The 15649-nt window shown below is 37.2% G+C and overlaps 1 long non-coding RNA gene across 1 annotated transcript in view; it reads right to left on the reverse strand.

Annotated features, from left to right (window-relative positions):
- Window positions 1–6381: 6381 nt before the first annotated feature.
- The window catches only part of LOC106523925 (uncharacterized), a 12807-nt gene continuing 3539 nt past the window's right edge, over window positions 6382–15649 (reverse strand). Inside the window, exon 2 of the long non-coding RNA XR_001310951.1 lies at window positions 6382–6875. This is a non-coding gene — a long non-coding RNA (uncharacterized LOC106523925). The remainder of the gene's footprint in view (window positions 6876–15649) is intronic.

A 15649-nucleotide genomic window follows, 5' to 3' on the forward strand; every position in this document is an offset into this window, starting at 1 on the left:
CCCCCCCACACACACACACACCCCTCTGCTCTAGTGGATAAGACCGGCTTTACGGGTGTTTCCATGGCGACGTCAGTGTAAATAGTAACCAGTGTTGTAAGTCCTTGCTGTTATTATAGCTGAAGAGCACAGAGACTGAAATGAAAGCGAGAGAATAGAGAGAGGTGTGATGACATCGTTTATATTGAGATTTAAGAATGTTTTGGGTTTGATGCAATGATGAAATAAGAGGTTTATTTAAAAATGTAAATATCTTCTTTTTTTAGAATAACTGTTTATGGCCATTTATTTTTTTTTTTTTGGTAAAGCCCATCTCAACCCTGTTGTTCTGTTCTTTTGATGCAAGCCAGATGTTTTAAATGTAAACAGTTGTTGACTGCACAATGTTTGTTGACCTCTGAAATGGGCCGGATGTGTTTTGGAGATCCTCCAAGATCGTCTCRAACATGTTAGAGCCGCAAGTATCAATAGCTCTGATTGATTTCTCATTAGCACTGATCACCTACAATGTGTCTGATTGATTCGCTCTTACAAATTAGCGGCGCCATCGTGGGATAAATCTCACCTTGTCTCCGTGCGAAAAGAAAAGACGCACGTCGGAAGAAAACATGAATATTTACAGGTTAGATTTTTGACTGAATGTATAAACTCAAACTTCAATTCCACAACCTTTGCACACCACTGGATCCCTTTGTAGCTTTGTGGATTATAGCTGGAACTGCTTGTTTCTATAAGAGTTAAAAAAAAGAAAATACTGCCTATTGTGAATCATGTCTTCAGATGCTATGTATGCAGTTTATTTGTGAATCAAGTAAATAATGGTATTTGCTCCATGACTGACACCTTTTGCATGAGGACTCCAGTAGAGGACTTGGTCAAACTTTTTTTAAACTCATGTTTGACAAAGCTAATCCAAACACAAGAGCCACGATCAAAATGAGGAAGTTGGTCAAAGGACAATGTTTAATGTTTATCATTCATGAGGATTGGTCAGGTTAGCTGTGCAGCTTTGTGTGTGCCTACAGGAGGACAYACCAATGCTTGTACCCTGCATGATCAAAACGTCAAGCCTTTTCTGTAACAAGCTTGTGATGAAAAGTTGAAGGCCATCTAATGTGAAGAACTGTTTCAACCTCACTGTGAATCACTGTCCCCCATTGTGTCCCCTTTAACGCTGACCGTCCACCTTAAGTCGTTCATCGATTGTCAGACTTGCAAACATGGATGAATTAGAGTCTGTCAGAAGCAGAACTCAAACTTGGGGTCCTCTCCTCTGAGATCAATCTTCTGGTGCTATAGAGCCAGTGTCGAGTGGCCATTTTCTCATCATATCTAGTTTTATGGAGTGAACGTTTCTGCCCCCAGAGGTATCTCACTGCCTTTCATGATGTTATTTGTTTTCGTTTTTTTTATCGTAAGTTTTTTTTTCAAGAGATTACAATAAAATGCTTTTGTAATCATTTTTTTTGTACATGACATACATTGTATTTTAATTTGCRTATGTATTTGTTTGTGGGAAGAAAAGCAAATTGTGGTATTTCATAAAAAAYATGATTCCAATGTTTTATATTACTGTCCATGTACAGCAATAAAGCACAACTGTGTCAATATTTTCTTTATGTGAGAAAGACAAACTTCAGCACAGTTTTCTCATTTTAAAATGTACCCTCATAGGTAACACTTTCTTTTACRGTGCCCTTATTATCATGTAATTACAAGGTAACAAAAAATGGTAATGCATTGGTAATTACTACCTTATTGCATGTGATTACGTGGTAATTAGGGTACAATTTTGCTATGTAATTAATTGTCTGCAGTAATGTAGTACTTACCTGGTAATGAATTACAATTCACTATGTAACACCTAAATTAATAGGTAATTTAGACAGTTTTAAAGTTATATTTTATTGCAATTAACCACTAACCCCAAAATTTTGCTGCATTCTTTTGGTTATAAATAAAGTGTTGAGTTACTATTCCATTACAATGTTGAATAGTAGTTTGGTTGTTGTTACCCAATAAAGGTAGTTTTACTAACAGTAGGTTTTTTTTCTTTTGTACCCTAATTACCACGTAATTACATGATAATAAGGTAGTAATTACGTTTAATTACTTTTAAAATTTCCTTGTAATTGCATGGTAATAAGGGTACCGTAAAAGAAAGTGTTACCCACTCATGCACATCAAACTAAGGATTAAGTCAAATTTGGTCAAAATGACCTAAGCACCTTTTCAGATTCTGGACATTTTGAGCTACATTTTGATACCTCGATCACAAAATGCAGTTGTTGCAAACGTTTTAATCAATGCACTATAGTTGCCTATTTCACCACAAAACATTGTGTGACTTAATCAGTTCAATGTGATGGGTCACATATTAAAAATGATAGAATATTTCAAACATTTCCAGGCTTTTGCCAATACATGTTTTATTATTATTATTATTATTATTATTATTATTATTATTATTATTATTATTATTATTATTGTTTATTTTTGCTGCCTTGCATTTTCCAGTTTGGACTCTTTTTGGATGGTGTACGCTCCTGTGGGTTTCAAGCTGAACCAAGTGAGCTAGTTTAAACCAGTAGTTTCAGGGGATGGAGCATGAGCTTCAAACGAGAATGAAAGAAGTGCATTTTATAAACAAGCACTTGGATGTGTAACAGCATGATCACACAGGGCATTTAGGTCATATTCACATAGTTTGCTAGACTCGATTTGATCGGGGACAGAAATTGCAAGATTTGTTTACATTTTCAGTTGGTGCGGTTCACATTCACACCACACTTTGTCAAATAAAATAAAACCCTGTGAACAACCTGACCMCACAATCACACGTGGTGGTGCTGTGCCAAGAATCAGTGAAGGAATTGATACAAAAACCTCAGAAGAATTTTCTGTGTCTGTTATTTATCTAAATAGACCCAAAACAATTTCTAATAAAGTTTAAATGTACTGTTTATCAATTGGAGCATCATGGTGAAAGCCATAATGCTGCACATGTGAAAATAAAACTGTTGGACCTCATYTTGACACTTAGGTCGTATTCAGACCTGATAATTTGCTCTGCTTTAAATGAACCAGAGTTCGTTTCCAGCGTTGGTCCGGACCTTTTCTRCAGGTGTGAATACACTCATGCAAACTCTGGTGCGGATCAAACAACCGGACCGAGACCTGCTTTTTGAGGTGGTCTCGGTCCGCTTCCAAACGAACTCTGGTGTGGTTCGATTCAGTTCGCTTCTGGTGTGAATACAGACCGGACTCTAACCAAACCAACTGCATTAAACATGCACCTTTTTGGACTTCACAGGCCACTGTTGCTGAGCTAAATAAACTGAAATCATGCATGTTTCGTTGTCTCCTGTTAGCAGCTCTACTGCCGGCATGTTGTGGGTCAGAACACGCAGAGCACCTCTTCTCCTTTGGGTCGCGGGACACATTTACTGACGCCGCCCCAAACTTAGAATATCATCACGAAACCACCATTAAATTAGTTGCTTCTGACATTTTAAATGCTATTGCAGTTGTACTATCAGCAAAAATGTGCGCATCAGAACCGCAGCATGCAGGACTTCCTTGTTTTCTTCTGGATCTGTGGCTCAGTCCCGCCCCCATCCTTTTTTTGTCCAATGGGAGCAATGATCATCAGCCTGATGGCTTTGTTTACAAGTTATAGTTCATTTGCAAAAAAGCACAATGTGAATGCAAACCGCACCAAATGAAAAAAAAGTCCATTTTTGGTCCGGACCAAACAATTATACCAAAGGACTTACCTGGTCTGAATACACCCTTAGATGTTAAAAATGAGTTTCACACTGCCAGACAGGACACGGTAAAAAAAATAATAAATAAACAGAAAAAGACATGTGTGACATGTCCTTCTGACATGGAAGGCATCCTTCTTCACAAAATRTAAACAAACATGGAGTGACATCAGATTTTACTCAGAATGCCCTGCATTATATTCCACTTCCTGCTTTTGGAGCGGTCTCCAATCCGCTTAGCGTTCACAAGTCCAATCAAACCGCACCAGAGTTCTTTTTAGGTGGACCAGAGTTGACTTTTTTGGTATGCATCAGAGTTCGATTACGCATTCACACCTCCTTTGTCACTTTCTAGGCAAACAAACTAGAGTTTGATTAAAGCAGACTAAACAGGGCTGGTGTAAATACACCATGAGAAAAGGCAACAACCTGTCCTCAATGAAAGTATTGAAGAACCAAGACCTAAAACGTGGTGGAGGGTTTGTGTTGTGTATCCTGTCTGACCTGGAACTGCCTTCGGATCTTCACAGATGAACTGTGGTAGGGATGTCTATTCCTCCTGGGCCTGTTTTTTTTTTTTTTTTTTCAAATACAGTACTCTACATTTACCTATGTGTGTCCCAATCAAAAGTACGATAGCAGGCAGAGTAAGTCTAGATAAAATCTTAACTTAAAAGATTCTTTCTCACACAGCTGCGTTGTGTAGTTTTTATTTTTTGAAAGCCTTAGATCTGGAATCAAGTGTGAAAACACCTATTTGCCCCAGCAACACTTCCTAGGATGAAGGGCAGCACTTCCAGGCATAACCTGTGGTGGTTTCTGTGTAAAATCAGGTTATGACAAGCACATTTAATTACTTTAAACATAAATAATTTTCCACAGTATTTTTGGAATGTTTCCTCTAAGCGGTAGTCAGCTGGAGTYTTTGCTGTGGAGTGTGGAATCTTGTATTTGAAGTTTATGTCTCGGTGTGTGCCACTGTAAACATCTGCCGCAGAAAGGCTGCTGACTCATGCACTGCTGGGTGTGTACAGTATGTGCTGTAGAGTAAAAAATGGATGCAGCTGCGTTCTTAGTCATATTCCAGTGAATCCTGTTGGAACATTTCCTGTGTAAAATATGTTGAAGCAATCTCACAAACAAAAACAAGATTCCTCAGATTGCAGCTGAGGCAGAACGATCCTTTAGATTTTAGATGTCAGAATACATGTTATAACTGATTGAACACTTTCACAAAAACAGTTTGTTAAGGCCCTTTTACTTTTTCTTCCTGTAATCACCACAAAAAATTGTAACACACATAATCATTGTTTAAATCCTTATTGTTCAGCTGACTCCTTTTCAGAGAACTTCTGAAAAACAACACAGTATGTGTTTAAATCTGTGTGGTCTTTTTTAGATGACTGTACAGTAAGCTGAGATGAGTCATTATGATGCACCAAACACTGAACCATATGTTTGTCTTCTTTATTCATRAACAAATGTCAGCTTATTGATCTGCCTGCTGTCAAGAGTCTACAACAAATCTATATATCCACAATATGTAAGCTCCAGCATATTTGTTAGAAAAGTATTTATTGTGTAGTCTGTTGTTAACAGTTAGAAAAATTTGGTTTCGGTGGTTTCAGTTCAGTTTTCATGAAGTGGGGTTCAGCTGAAGGCCGTGAACCATCTCCACCTAAAAGTTTAGTCATATCTGGTTTAAGGGTGCTGCCGTGTTGCAGATTTGGAGTCAGAGTTTGAGCATTCATGAAGATTGATTATTACTGAAAGAATTAGGAACAATAAATAAACATTTTTTGAACATAAAAAAAGAAAAAAATTGTATAGGTCTTCTGGACGGGTTCTTCTCTAATGAAACGTTTCGTCTCTCCTCCAAGAGACTTCTTCAGTCTGAGAGTTTCAGGCAAAATCCAGGCTTTTAAGCCCTGCCTCCAGGTGACTGATACTCACATCACATGGCTATCGTTGACACCTAATTAACACCTATTGTTAACAGGGGTGGAGTGATACTGGCTATAGCCACACTGTAGGAGGGGGACAACTGAAAACGGAGGCCTCCACCTCTGTTTAATGATGGACGGTCTTTCTTCACAAAAATGGCTTCTTTTACTCCTCTCTCAAACCAACGTTCCTCTCTATCAAGAATGAGAACATCCTCATCTCTGAAAGAGTGACCGCTGGCCTGTAAATGAGTGAAAACGGCAGAGTTCTGGCCATTAGACGTAGCTCGTCTGTGTTGGGACATTCTTTTGAACAGTGGCTGCTTTGTTTCCCCGATGTATAACTGGTCGCAGTCCTCCTGGCACTTAACAGCATATACAACATTGCTCTGTTTGTGCCGGGGCACCGGATCTTTGGGGTGAACCAGCCTTTGCCGTAATGTGTTTTGGGGTTTGAAAGCCACTGGGACATCATGTTTAGAAAATAAACGTCTCAGTTTCTCCGAAGCACCCGCCCGTCCAGAAGACCTATACAATTTTTTTCTTTTTGATTTTTTACCTGGATTACTGAGATGCATCAGGACATTTTTTTGAACATATACCTCCAAGGTAAAAATTATGTAAATGAACAACAATCGTGTGCTAAATGAAATACCATACATAGGTTTATCTTGTATCTTAGATGTATTTTTATTTGTTATTTGTTTATAACATATAGGCATGTGTGTAGGCCTTTAGGCACAGTATCTTAGCTGTTTCAAGGACTGCACTCCTCTGGACTGAGGTGTCAGATGTTTCTCCAGGTATCTGTTGAAGCCTCTTCTCCAGCATGGGGGTCACTGCCCTGAGTGCGCCAATGTCCACAGGCACTACAGTGACCTTCACCTGCCAGGCTGGTTCCAGCTCTTGAAATTTCTCCAGTTTCTTGTGCTCCTTTTTTCCTGATGTTTCCATCATTGGGGTTGACCACATCAGTAACATTGACTCTCCTCTGCTGCTGATCAATGATCACAATGTCCGGTTGGTTGGCCATTATTATCTTGTCTGTTTGAAGCTGGAAGTCCCACAGGATCTTTGCTTGGTCATTCTCCACCACAGGTGATTCCCACTTTGACCTAGGGGTCTTCAGTTCGTACTCCGCTGGGGGACAACTTTACAATCCAGTCTGAAATGGATTATAAGACAACACGTGTTAGAAACTTTATACTGCGACTGCACAAACAAGCTGWAAGTTATTGTGTTGTGTACATGAATGTGTGCAAACAGTTTTTTTCTTCAAGGCTTATCTAATTCAACACAAAACATGTACAAATACATATAAATATTCATTTTGTGAGGATAATTACCACTATCTCTTTGAATATTTATTAGTTTTGTAAATTCTGTGAATATACTGTATGTACTGATGCATATAAGCTCAAAATAAATGCACATTTTTCATTTTTATTTCAAGWAAACAGTCTCTTTCAGATACTCTCATTTTTAAATGTATTAAAAATATGACAAAATGTATGATAAATCTGTATTTTATAGCAATAAGGTTTTGTACACATCTTTAGTGTTCCATCTTATTGCCGTCTGCATCATGTATAACCTCCTAACTATTCTAAATGTATAAGATACGTTCAAATTAAACCCTTTCTTCTGGGTACATAACTTGTTTGTCACTGAATGTACTCCTAAAAATCAGGTGTTGCATCTCTGTCAAATTAAAATGTATAAAAGGATGTATAGTATATATATTCACAAACTTRTTTTTCTTCTTTCACCAATGTTTTTGTTGGTAAATGTGGTTTTTCAATAGAACGCAATTTTTTTAACAAATCCTTCCTTTCATGGGTTGAAAATCACAAATAACATTTATTGTGATTTACTATTTATGTCTTCTATTTGAAATGTTCCTGAAAGCTTCCACTTCACACTGTTTTTGTATTATTTATTTTATTTCCTGTTCATCATCCTGCTCATGTCTGCATGGATGTAATGTAAAACTTCATCCATGAACACACAAGCACACCACACACAGTGGGGACAAATAAACTGTATTTTCCTTTGAATTTAAATGATTTTCCAGGAACGGAGGATGTTTTTTGTTTATGTTGCATTGCCCTGAACACAAAGTTCCTCCTCACTGTATTCTGGATGGCAGCCATGCAGACACAAATAAAGGCTGACTCCAATCAATATTTGCATAAAACATTTGCATCCTCTCAGTTCATAGGAAACCAGATTATGTTTCTTCCATGCAGGGAAGTGTTAAATGGTTGGTTAACAGAGGCGTAAAAGTGCCGAGGAGCAGGGAACAACCTGTCTGGGGTTTGCACAATGGGAAGGACAATGTATTGATCATGTGTGCCTGTTTTGTTTTCAGAACCCACCATTCATGGGGAAAATGACACACAGTTTGTGGACATGTCCATATTGTTGTGTTTGAAATGGTGAGAGAWGTAACTGAGGGGGATCATTTGAAAGCTGTGAGACCCTCAATCTGAGACATTTGAAAAGACCCCTTGTGCGATTCCCCCTCTTTTATTGATTAATTCAGCACAGGTTGGAGGGTCGGCTGGTTTATGTTGACTTGCAAACAGCTCAGGGACCGACTGGCTACAGAGTGATCGATGCTGTGAAGAAAAGGCACAATTTTTGAAGGGTTCCCTCAATCTGAAGGTTTTCAGCAGCTGGAAGCGTTCACTGGCTTTATGAGAGCCAAGAAATTTAATTATTATGTTATAGAGTTGCTTTCCTTTCAAGCTTTTAAAGGCCCCATTTTGCAGCCCACCCTCCCTCTTGGCCTTTTTTGTCCTCTTTGCTCTTCCTCCTCCCACACACCTTGTTTTAACTCTCCTGCTTTGACCCTGGTTGTTCCCAGCTCACCTCCTCACCCATTTCTCACAGTGGCACAGSCCTCCGTGCTCTCCTCCCTGCAAGTGTGAAAATCAATAACGTCTCAACACTGCTTCAATTTTCAATTAACGACTTTTAGGGCTGTCTCTCTAGACACATCCATCACTTCAGATCAGCCTTTGCAGCCATTGAAACAGGGAAAAACTTGAACAAGGTGACTCTTRCACTCTCTCAGCTCACACAGAGAGTAAGTCTAATACATAAATCACTATTAGAAAATTAAAATCTTACCTGAAATTAAAGTTGTGGTTAATTAAATTGTTGTTAACTCATGCTGTTCACTGCATTTGAAGACATATTGATAACAGAAATATTTGTCTGAATTGTGTAAATGTTATAATATCAAAATTCTTGATGCAAACACCAATAAATATGAAAAGATTGCACATATTTGATCTATGAAAATCATACCTTTGAAAGCAGTCTTTATTTGAGTTTTTATGGAATAATTCAAATAATCTGAAGTGTGGATTTGTGGAAAGATTATAACAAATTACCTGTAGCTGTTTAAAGATATGTTTGGAGAAATATTTTAATTTTGACTGGACTGTCTTTGACTGGTTAGACCGAATGTGGCCCAGGCAAAAGAGGATAGCTGCATTTTTAAACAAATTCAAATCCTCAACAGTTTATAGTATTTTACGTATTTTAGAAACCTTTACCGTGTCACTTTGCGTGGTCATTCTAATGGAAGTATAAAAATGCTCTTGTAGCCAGGGTGCAACAGAAGTGCTGAAGCTAGCTGCTACTGCCACTTTTTGTGTTATAATCAAAAAAAAAAAACTCATGTAAATAAATGTTCAGTGTGTAATTGACAGTGGCATAAAGGTTTAAAAACAGCCTTCGYGTGTGAATTTTTATTTGACTGGAGTTGTGTTTATTTCACTTTTAACACTTTGTTCTTCATTTATTGATAATTCAATAGTTAGGTTACAATGATTATTGCACAGATTATTGAATTATCAATCCAATCAAAATAAAACTGTTMTTTCTCAAAACTGAAATTGTTAAAAAATAATAATAGAAAAAAAAACTATCTACAACAGGTAAGATATTGATTGTCCATTGTTTTTCTGCTAAACCCTTTTTTGAGATACCTGGATTTAGTCTTTAAGCTGGTTTCTGTTGTGCTTTTAAGACCTGCATTYTTAGGAGATGTTCAGGAATTTGCATGCAGGACTGAAAATGTCTGCTGCAAGATTCTACAACGCAGTCGTGTGAATCAGTGGTAGATGTTTTCCTGGTAGTGCTCTTGTGTAACTTCTCAAAAACTGCTAAAAAAAACATAGGAGATAGTGTGTGTCTGTGTGTGTGGACCTGTTTTTTGTTACCTTGTCCTTTTGGTGGACCAAAGACCAGTCCTATTATGGTAAAATGGGTCAGGTTTAGGTCCAACATTTCAATTGAGATGGGTAGCTATGTACTGTAATGGCCAGGGTTAAGTTACAGAAATGACTGGAAGTCAATGCGTGGCCGTGATAAAGACAGAAATCCAAAATTGTGTGTCTGTTTGTCTTAAGACAGACAGCTTTAGAAAAAAAAAAACAATCTGCATGGGTTAAGACAACAGATCCAAAACCACTGGGACATGGCAGACATGCCCACACCAGTGTGTTCATACTGTCTTCGCTTGACTCAWGTAGTGTTTTACTCACTGCACTCTGATAAAGGCAGATAATTTGCTGAAAAGTAGTTTTCAGTGGTTTTCTCTATATTGTATGTGCCTCAAGCCAATCACACGCAGCTCCACCAAACAAGTATAGTTACTGATCTGCTTGTGATTATTTTCCTTGGATCACATTCTGCCTGAATAACAGCAATGTGACTCTTTGATATACTTTTTAAGCATCACTGGAAAGCTACGTATTGTGTCAATAGTTCAAATAACATCTGCACTCCTAACAAACTCAGATAATATTACTTCCATCATCTGTGCTTCATAAACATGCAGATAACTCTAATATGGACACAAAAATCCCATGCTCCAATGCTTTTAAAAAGATAAACAGGGTGATAAATCACCTACAGTAGATCAGWAACACAAAATGACTTGTATCAGCTCCACCCTCCCTGAATCCAGACTACAGCAGCTGAATCGTCTTCCTCTTTTTTTTTCCTTTCAGGCAGCAGTCAGCAGAGATGGTTTGATGTTGTCTATAAAGAAGCTAATTAACATTGCAATTAAAAAAACTCCAAAGTGCTGACAATGTTGGACTGAGAGACGCCTTCTTGCAACATATGGACATGAAGATGTGAACATTTGGAGCATATGTGAATACATTTTTGTTAAGGAGGAAAAACAGTCCATTAAAAGTTTAATGTAGCTACAAACAGGTTTGCAAACACATTAACCAAGAACCTGAAAACAATTATTTGTACTTTCTGTCGTGAGATGTTTAATTTATTGTTAATAGGAGCCGTCTGAAATATTGTCATTAACTTAAGTTTTGTTTCCACTAAAGTGATAATTAGGCTTTTTAAGGAGGCATCCTTTTAAAACAAATATGAACGATTAATGTCTTACCTGTCATTTACCTGTTATTTTTCTTCCACAAACCAACTGTATATGGTTATTTACAAACACAGCATCTGGCTGTATCACTTTGCAATGTATGGTTTTTCATAGATAAAGTATGTCTACAACAGGTAAGATAATGACATTTATAGCATCTCTACAAACAATGTTTTTAACCCAAAGTGCTTTTAATTCATTTAAAAAAATTCTCCATGGTGATTTATTTGACAATCAGAGATTTTTTTCTTATCAAAAACACAATCAAACAGAAATCTACATCATGGCCATGGATGTGTGAAGTGGTAACAAATGTCTGTCTTCTATTTTTGATCACTTTGCATAGAGGATGTTCGGGGAAAAGCCTGACCTTTTTAGAGAACATAGAACTGATTTTTTTCTGACTTTTCCCATGGAAAAAAAATGAATAAAATGTTTGAAATGACCAACAAAATGACTCTGAGAGCAAAGCAGCCTGGAGAGAGGGGAAAAGTGTCAGATGCTCCTCTGCTTTATCCCAGGGGTCTTCTCATTGTGTGGTGGCTAAGCTTTCTTCGCTCATTTATCTCTGCTGTCAGCAGTAAAGTGAAAGATTAGAGAAAATCCCTCCACTCCGCACATTTATACGCTTTGTGTCGGAGGGAGACACAATGAGAAATGTTGAGAGGGAAAACAACTCACAATTCTCCTTTTTGGTCCAACACATAAAGGTTTATTACAAAAAAAAAAAATATAGAAAATCTGAGCTCCATCCTCAAAGCACCATCCCCCACATGCTTAGGCCAATCAACACCATAAAGTCCTATGACACTTTTTAATCAAGCATTAGTTAACTATCTAATCAACCATTTGCCGACCAATTAAATCCTATAATTGCCCTACTTTAAAGATAGGAGTAATTTAATTAGCAAGGCTTCTCTTTGTGGGTGGAAGAAGAGCTGCTGAAGAGCATGCTGAACCCGCTGAATATATCATACTAATTTACTATTGAGTCATTCACAGGTCATCTACATTTACTGTCTGTCAATATGGTTAAATATTTCACACTGAAAATACTCAGTGACGTTCATCTACACACAAACACTTGAATCAGTATGAAACTGGAGACAGTATGTTCCATATGTGTGTTCTGATGCTGGATTTAGTCAGGAAACATTTCAAATCTGGACTAAAAGGAATTATTATCTGGACTCTGATTGGTTGTTCAAAAACGTCAGTTGGATTAAAATATCAATTTACAAGACAGCTTTTTTATTTATTTTATCATGTATTTTATTGTGTATTTTATATTACTTATTATTTAAGTATTTAATTTTATGAGGCACAGATTTTCCACTTTCTGCAGTACATCATTTATGCTACCAGCTTTCCTGCATTCACAGTGGTTTATGTTAACCACCAGACTTGGTGATCTGAGCAAAGCAATTATTTTTGTCTGGTGCAAGAAAAAAAAACAGTCTGTTGGGGTTGGGCTAATCTCCAGAGACAAAACTGTGGCGAGAAGCCTTTGAGGGGAAAAGAAAAGCAACAAGAGAGCAAGTTTTTGTGCAAAGTCCAAAAGCAGTCGACGGGTTTATCGCCGTGCCAACCTGCTCTCTGATGGTCACTCGCCAACAATTTCAACCACCGACTCGCTGTCCTTCAACAATGCTAACAAAGTTTAATTTTAGACATTTTAGTGCCACGTTTCAGCACTGAACCAACTGCACTCATTAAGCTTCCATCATGCCCCTTGGGTAGTTCAGCCAGACCAAGCAGACAGCAGAACCTGCGACCAACTCTGAATTATGTCAGTGACGCACAGAATTATATCAGTGACGTACAGAATTATATCAGTGACGTACAGAATTATATCAGTGACGTACAGAATTATATCAGTGACGTACAGAATTATATCAGTGACGTACAGCCCCGTCTTGAAGGATATCATGGAAAAATGTTGGGAATATGAAAAGGGTTGGTAATGGCCTGGTGATGGGAGGAGAGTTGGTGAAGACCAGTCACTGAGTGGTAAGACTCTAGCAGAGTTGTAAAGAAACTAAGTAGAAATACGTTGTTACTATACTTAAGTAGAAACTTTGGTTATCTGTATTTTACTTGAATAATTATTTTTCAGCGTACTTTTTACTTTTACTCATTACATTTTTTTCAAAATTATCTGTACTTTCTACTCACTACATTTTTTAAAAAGGTAAGAAGTAGAAAGTCGTTACTCCTATTTTACTCTGAGTTGTTATTTCCTAAAAAATACTATCCTGATAAATTGTGTCTCCTGGATAGAGTGAATTTAATTGTGGTTGGATGAGAAGTATAAATATATACCATTCTGACACACTATTARCTTGTACACAACACTTCACAGCTGCACGTCGTTAGAAAAAAATATTTTTTGGTGCAGTCACCTCCCAATAAAKGTCATTTTGGAAAATCTAACTGCTCACTTTTACTCAGTACTTTTACTTTTTAATACTTTAGTAGATTTTGCGTCAGAAATTTACTTTTGATACTTAAGTACAAAAATATCAGATACTTTAAGACTGTTACTCAAGTAATATTTTTAGAGAAGACTTTAACTTTTACCAAAGTATTTTTGTGATAAGATGCTTGTACTTTTACTCAAGTATCACTTTGAGGAACTTTATACAACACTGGTGGCAGTACACTTTATAAATATGAAATGTTGTAAAGGGAGAACAAATACTTGATGAATGAACAAAGTGTACGTGGCGTGCACAGCCCATGCAGAGTTGCAAAAGTGTGGAGGTTCACCATACAGGGTCAATGYGCATGGTGCAGGGGTGCACCCTTGAGCCGTTTTCAACAATAAACCAAAGCTAAAGCTCAGATCTTGTGTTCAAGTCTGTATGCTTGAATAAAGTTAGAAAATGTATCATGCTTTTGTAAAAATAAAACAAATAAAACCATCATTAAAGGTTACCAAGTGTGTTAATGGGTATTTTCAGACCAAACTCTTATAAAAACTGTTTATGAAACAGTTATAAAAACTGAAATGTTTGCTTTCACCTCACCAGAGGAATACTGTGATTGTGGCTGATGGTCTGTCCAGCCACGTTAACTATGCATGTGACATTCACCAACAACAGCAATGGAGCACGGCCTAGTTAGGATTTATGCATTTGATTCACTATTTAAAGTAAAGCTTGGAAAAGCATCACAAACACTAAAAAAGTGATTAAATGTGATGAAGACACATTAATTCACTTTATACTGCTCTCACTCAAAAAAAGAGTGTGTCAGAGCAAACTTTGACAACAGTTAATTAGCTTGTATTTCAGCAGCTTAAATGCAGGTTAAAAAATTTGGATGTTGGAATAGCATGATAATAAATGGACCAAATATGATTCCTTTCATCGTTTTAGAATTCTAAAGAGCTAAAAAAACACATTCATAAGAACTACAAATGACCAAAATACCACAAATGAATAAACAAAGAAAAAGACAAACTGGTCTGTATCTGCTCATTTCAGTGCTTTTGGACCAACGGAGATAATTTCAGMGTGCTGGTTTGTGGGGCTGTTAACTTCAACATGACATGAAACAATGAAAATATAAGAGAGACTGAGGTCATTTTAGTCAAAGAATTTTAAACTATTTTTAAAGTGCATGCTGACACTTAGCTTATGCTTACCTTACGATTCATGCAGGGGGAAGGAGAGGGGGGAAGTGTCATGAGGTTTTTGTTTCAGTAACTTGTTGCTCTCTGCATGAGTGGCACGTTGTTAAACAGGAAAAGCACAAGGGCAGTTGTGACAAGGAGATTTGTTTCTGCAGGCATCTACTGTGTATATGATTAAACAAAAACCAAGAAGGTATGACCACCAAATTGTTGCATGAACTTAAAAAAACAATAAAGGAAAATCAGGCAGGATAAAACCAGTGAAAGTTCCTTTTGATTACTTTTGGTCTTATTGTAAAACTACATTAACAACTAAGCAAGCAACCTACGAAGCGATGTGTTTTGCTGCCACCTTGCATGCCAAAGTTTTAACTAAGGAGCCCACATGATCTGTTAATGTTTAAAGTATGTGATGTGGATGACTTTAGCTTCTAGAACAACTAAAGTGAGCCTGAAGTCTGCAAAACTGTCTACATTGTAACCTTTGTTTTGTCATCTAAAGGTGACTAGCTGWAGCAGCCATCTTGAATTGAGCTGACTCCTCAAATGTATTAGTTGGTCATGAAATGATTCATTTTTAAAGGTTTCATTAAAATCAGTTATTTATCACATCTAGGCTGGATTACAGTAATTCTTAATTATCTGGGCATCCAAAAAACTCTTTAAGAAGTCTTCAGTTAATCCAAAATGCTGCTGCTAGAGTTTTAATGAGAGTTGGAAGGAGAGATCATATTTCTCCAGTTTTAGCTTCTCTCCACTGGCTCCCTGTCAAATTTAGAATTTAATTTAAAATATTACTCCTAACATACAAAGCTCTTAACAACCAAGCTCCATCATACAGTAAACACCTTATTGTTTCGTATTTTCCTAACAGAGCACTTCGCTC

The sequence above is a fragment of the Austrofundulus limnaeus genome, unplaced genomic scaffold (assembly GCF_001266775.1).
Source record: "Austrofundulus limnaeus strain Quisiro unplaced genomic scaffold, Austrofundulus_limnaeus-1.0 Scaffold171, whole genome shotgun sequence".
NCBI classification, from domain to species: Eukaryota; Metazoa; Chordata; class Actinopteri; order Cyprinodontiformes; family Rivulidae; genus Austrofundulus; species Austrofundulus limnaeus.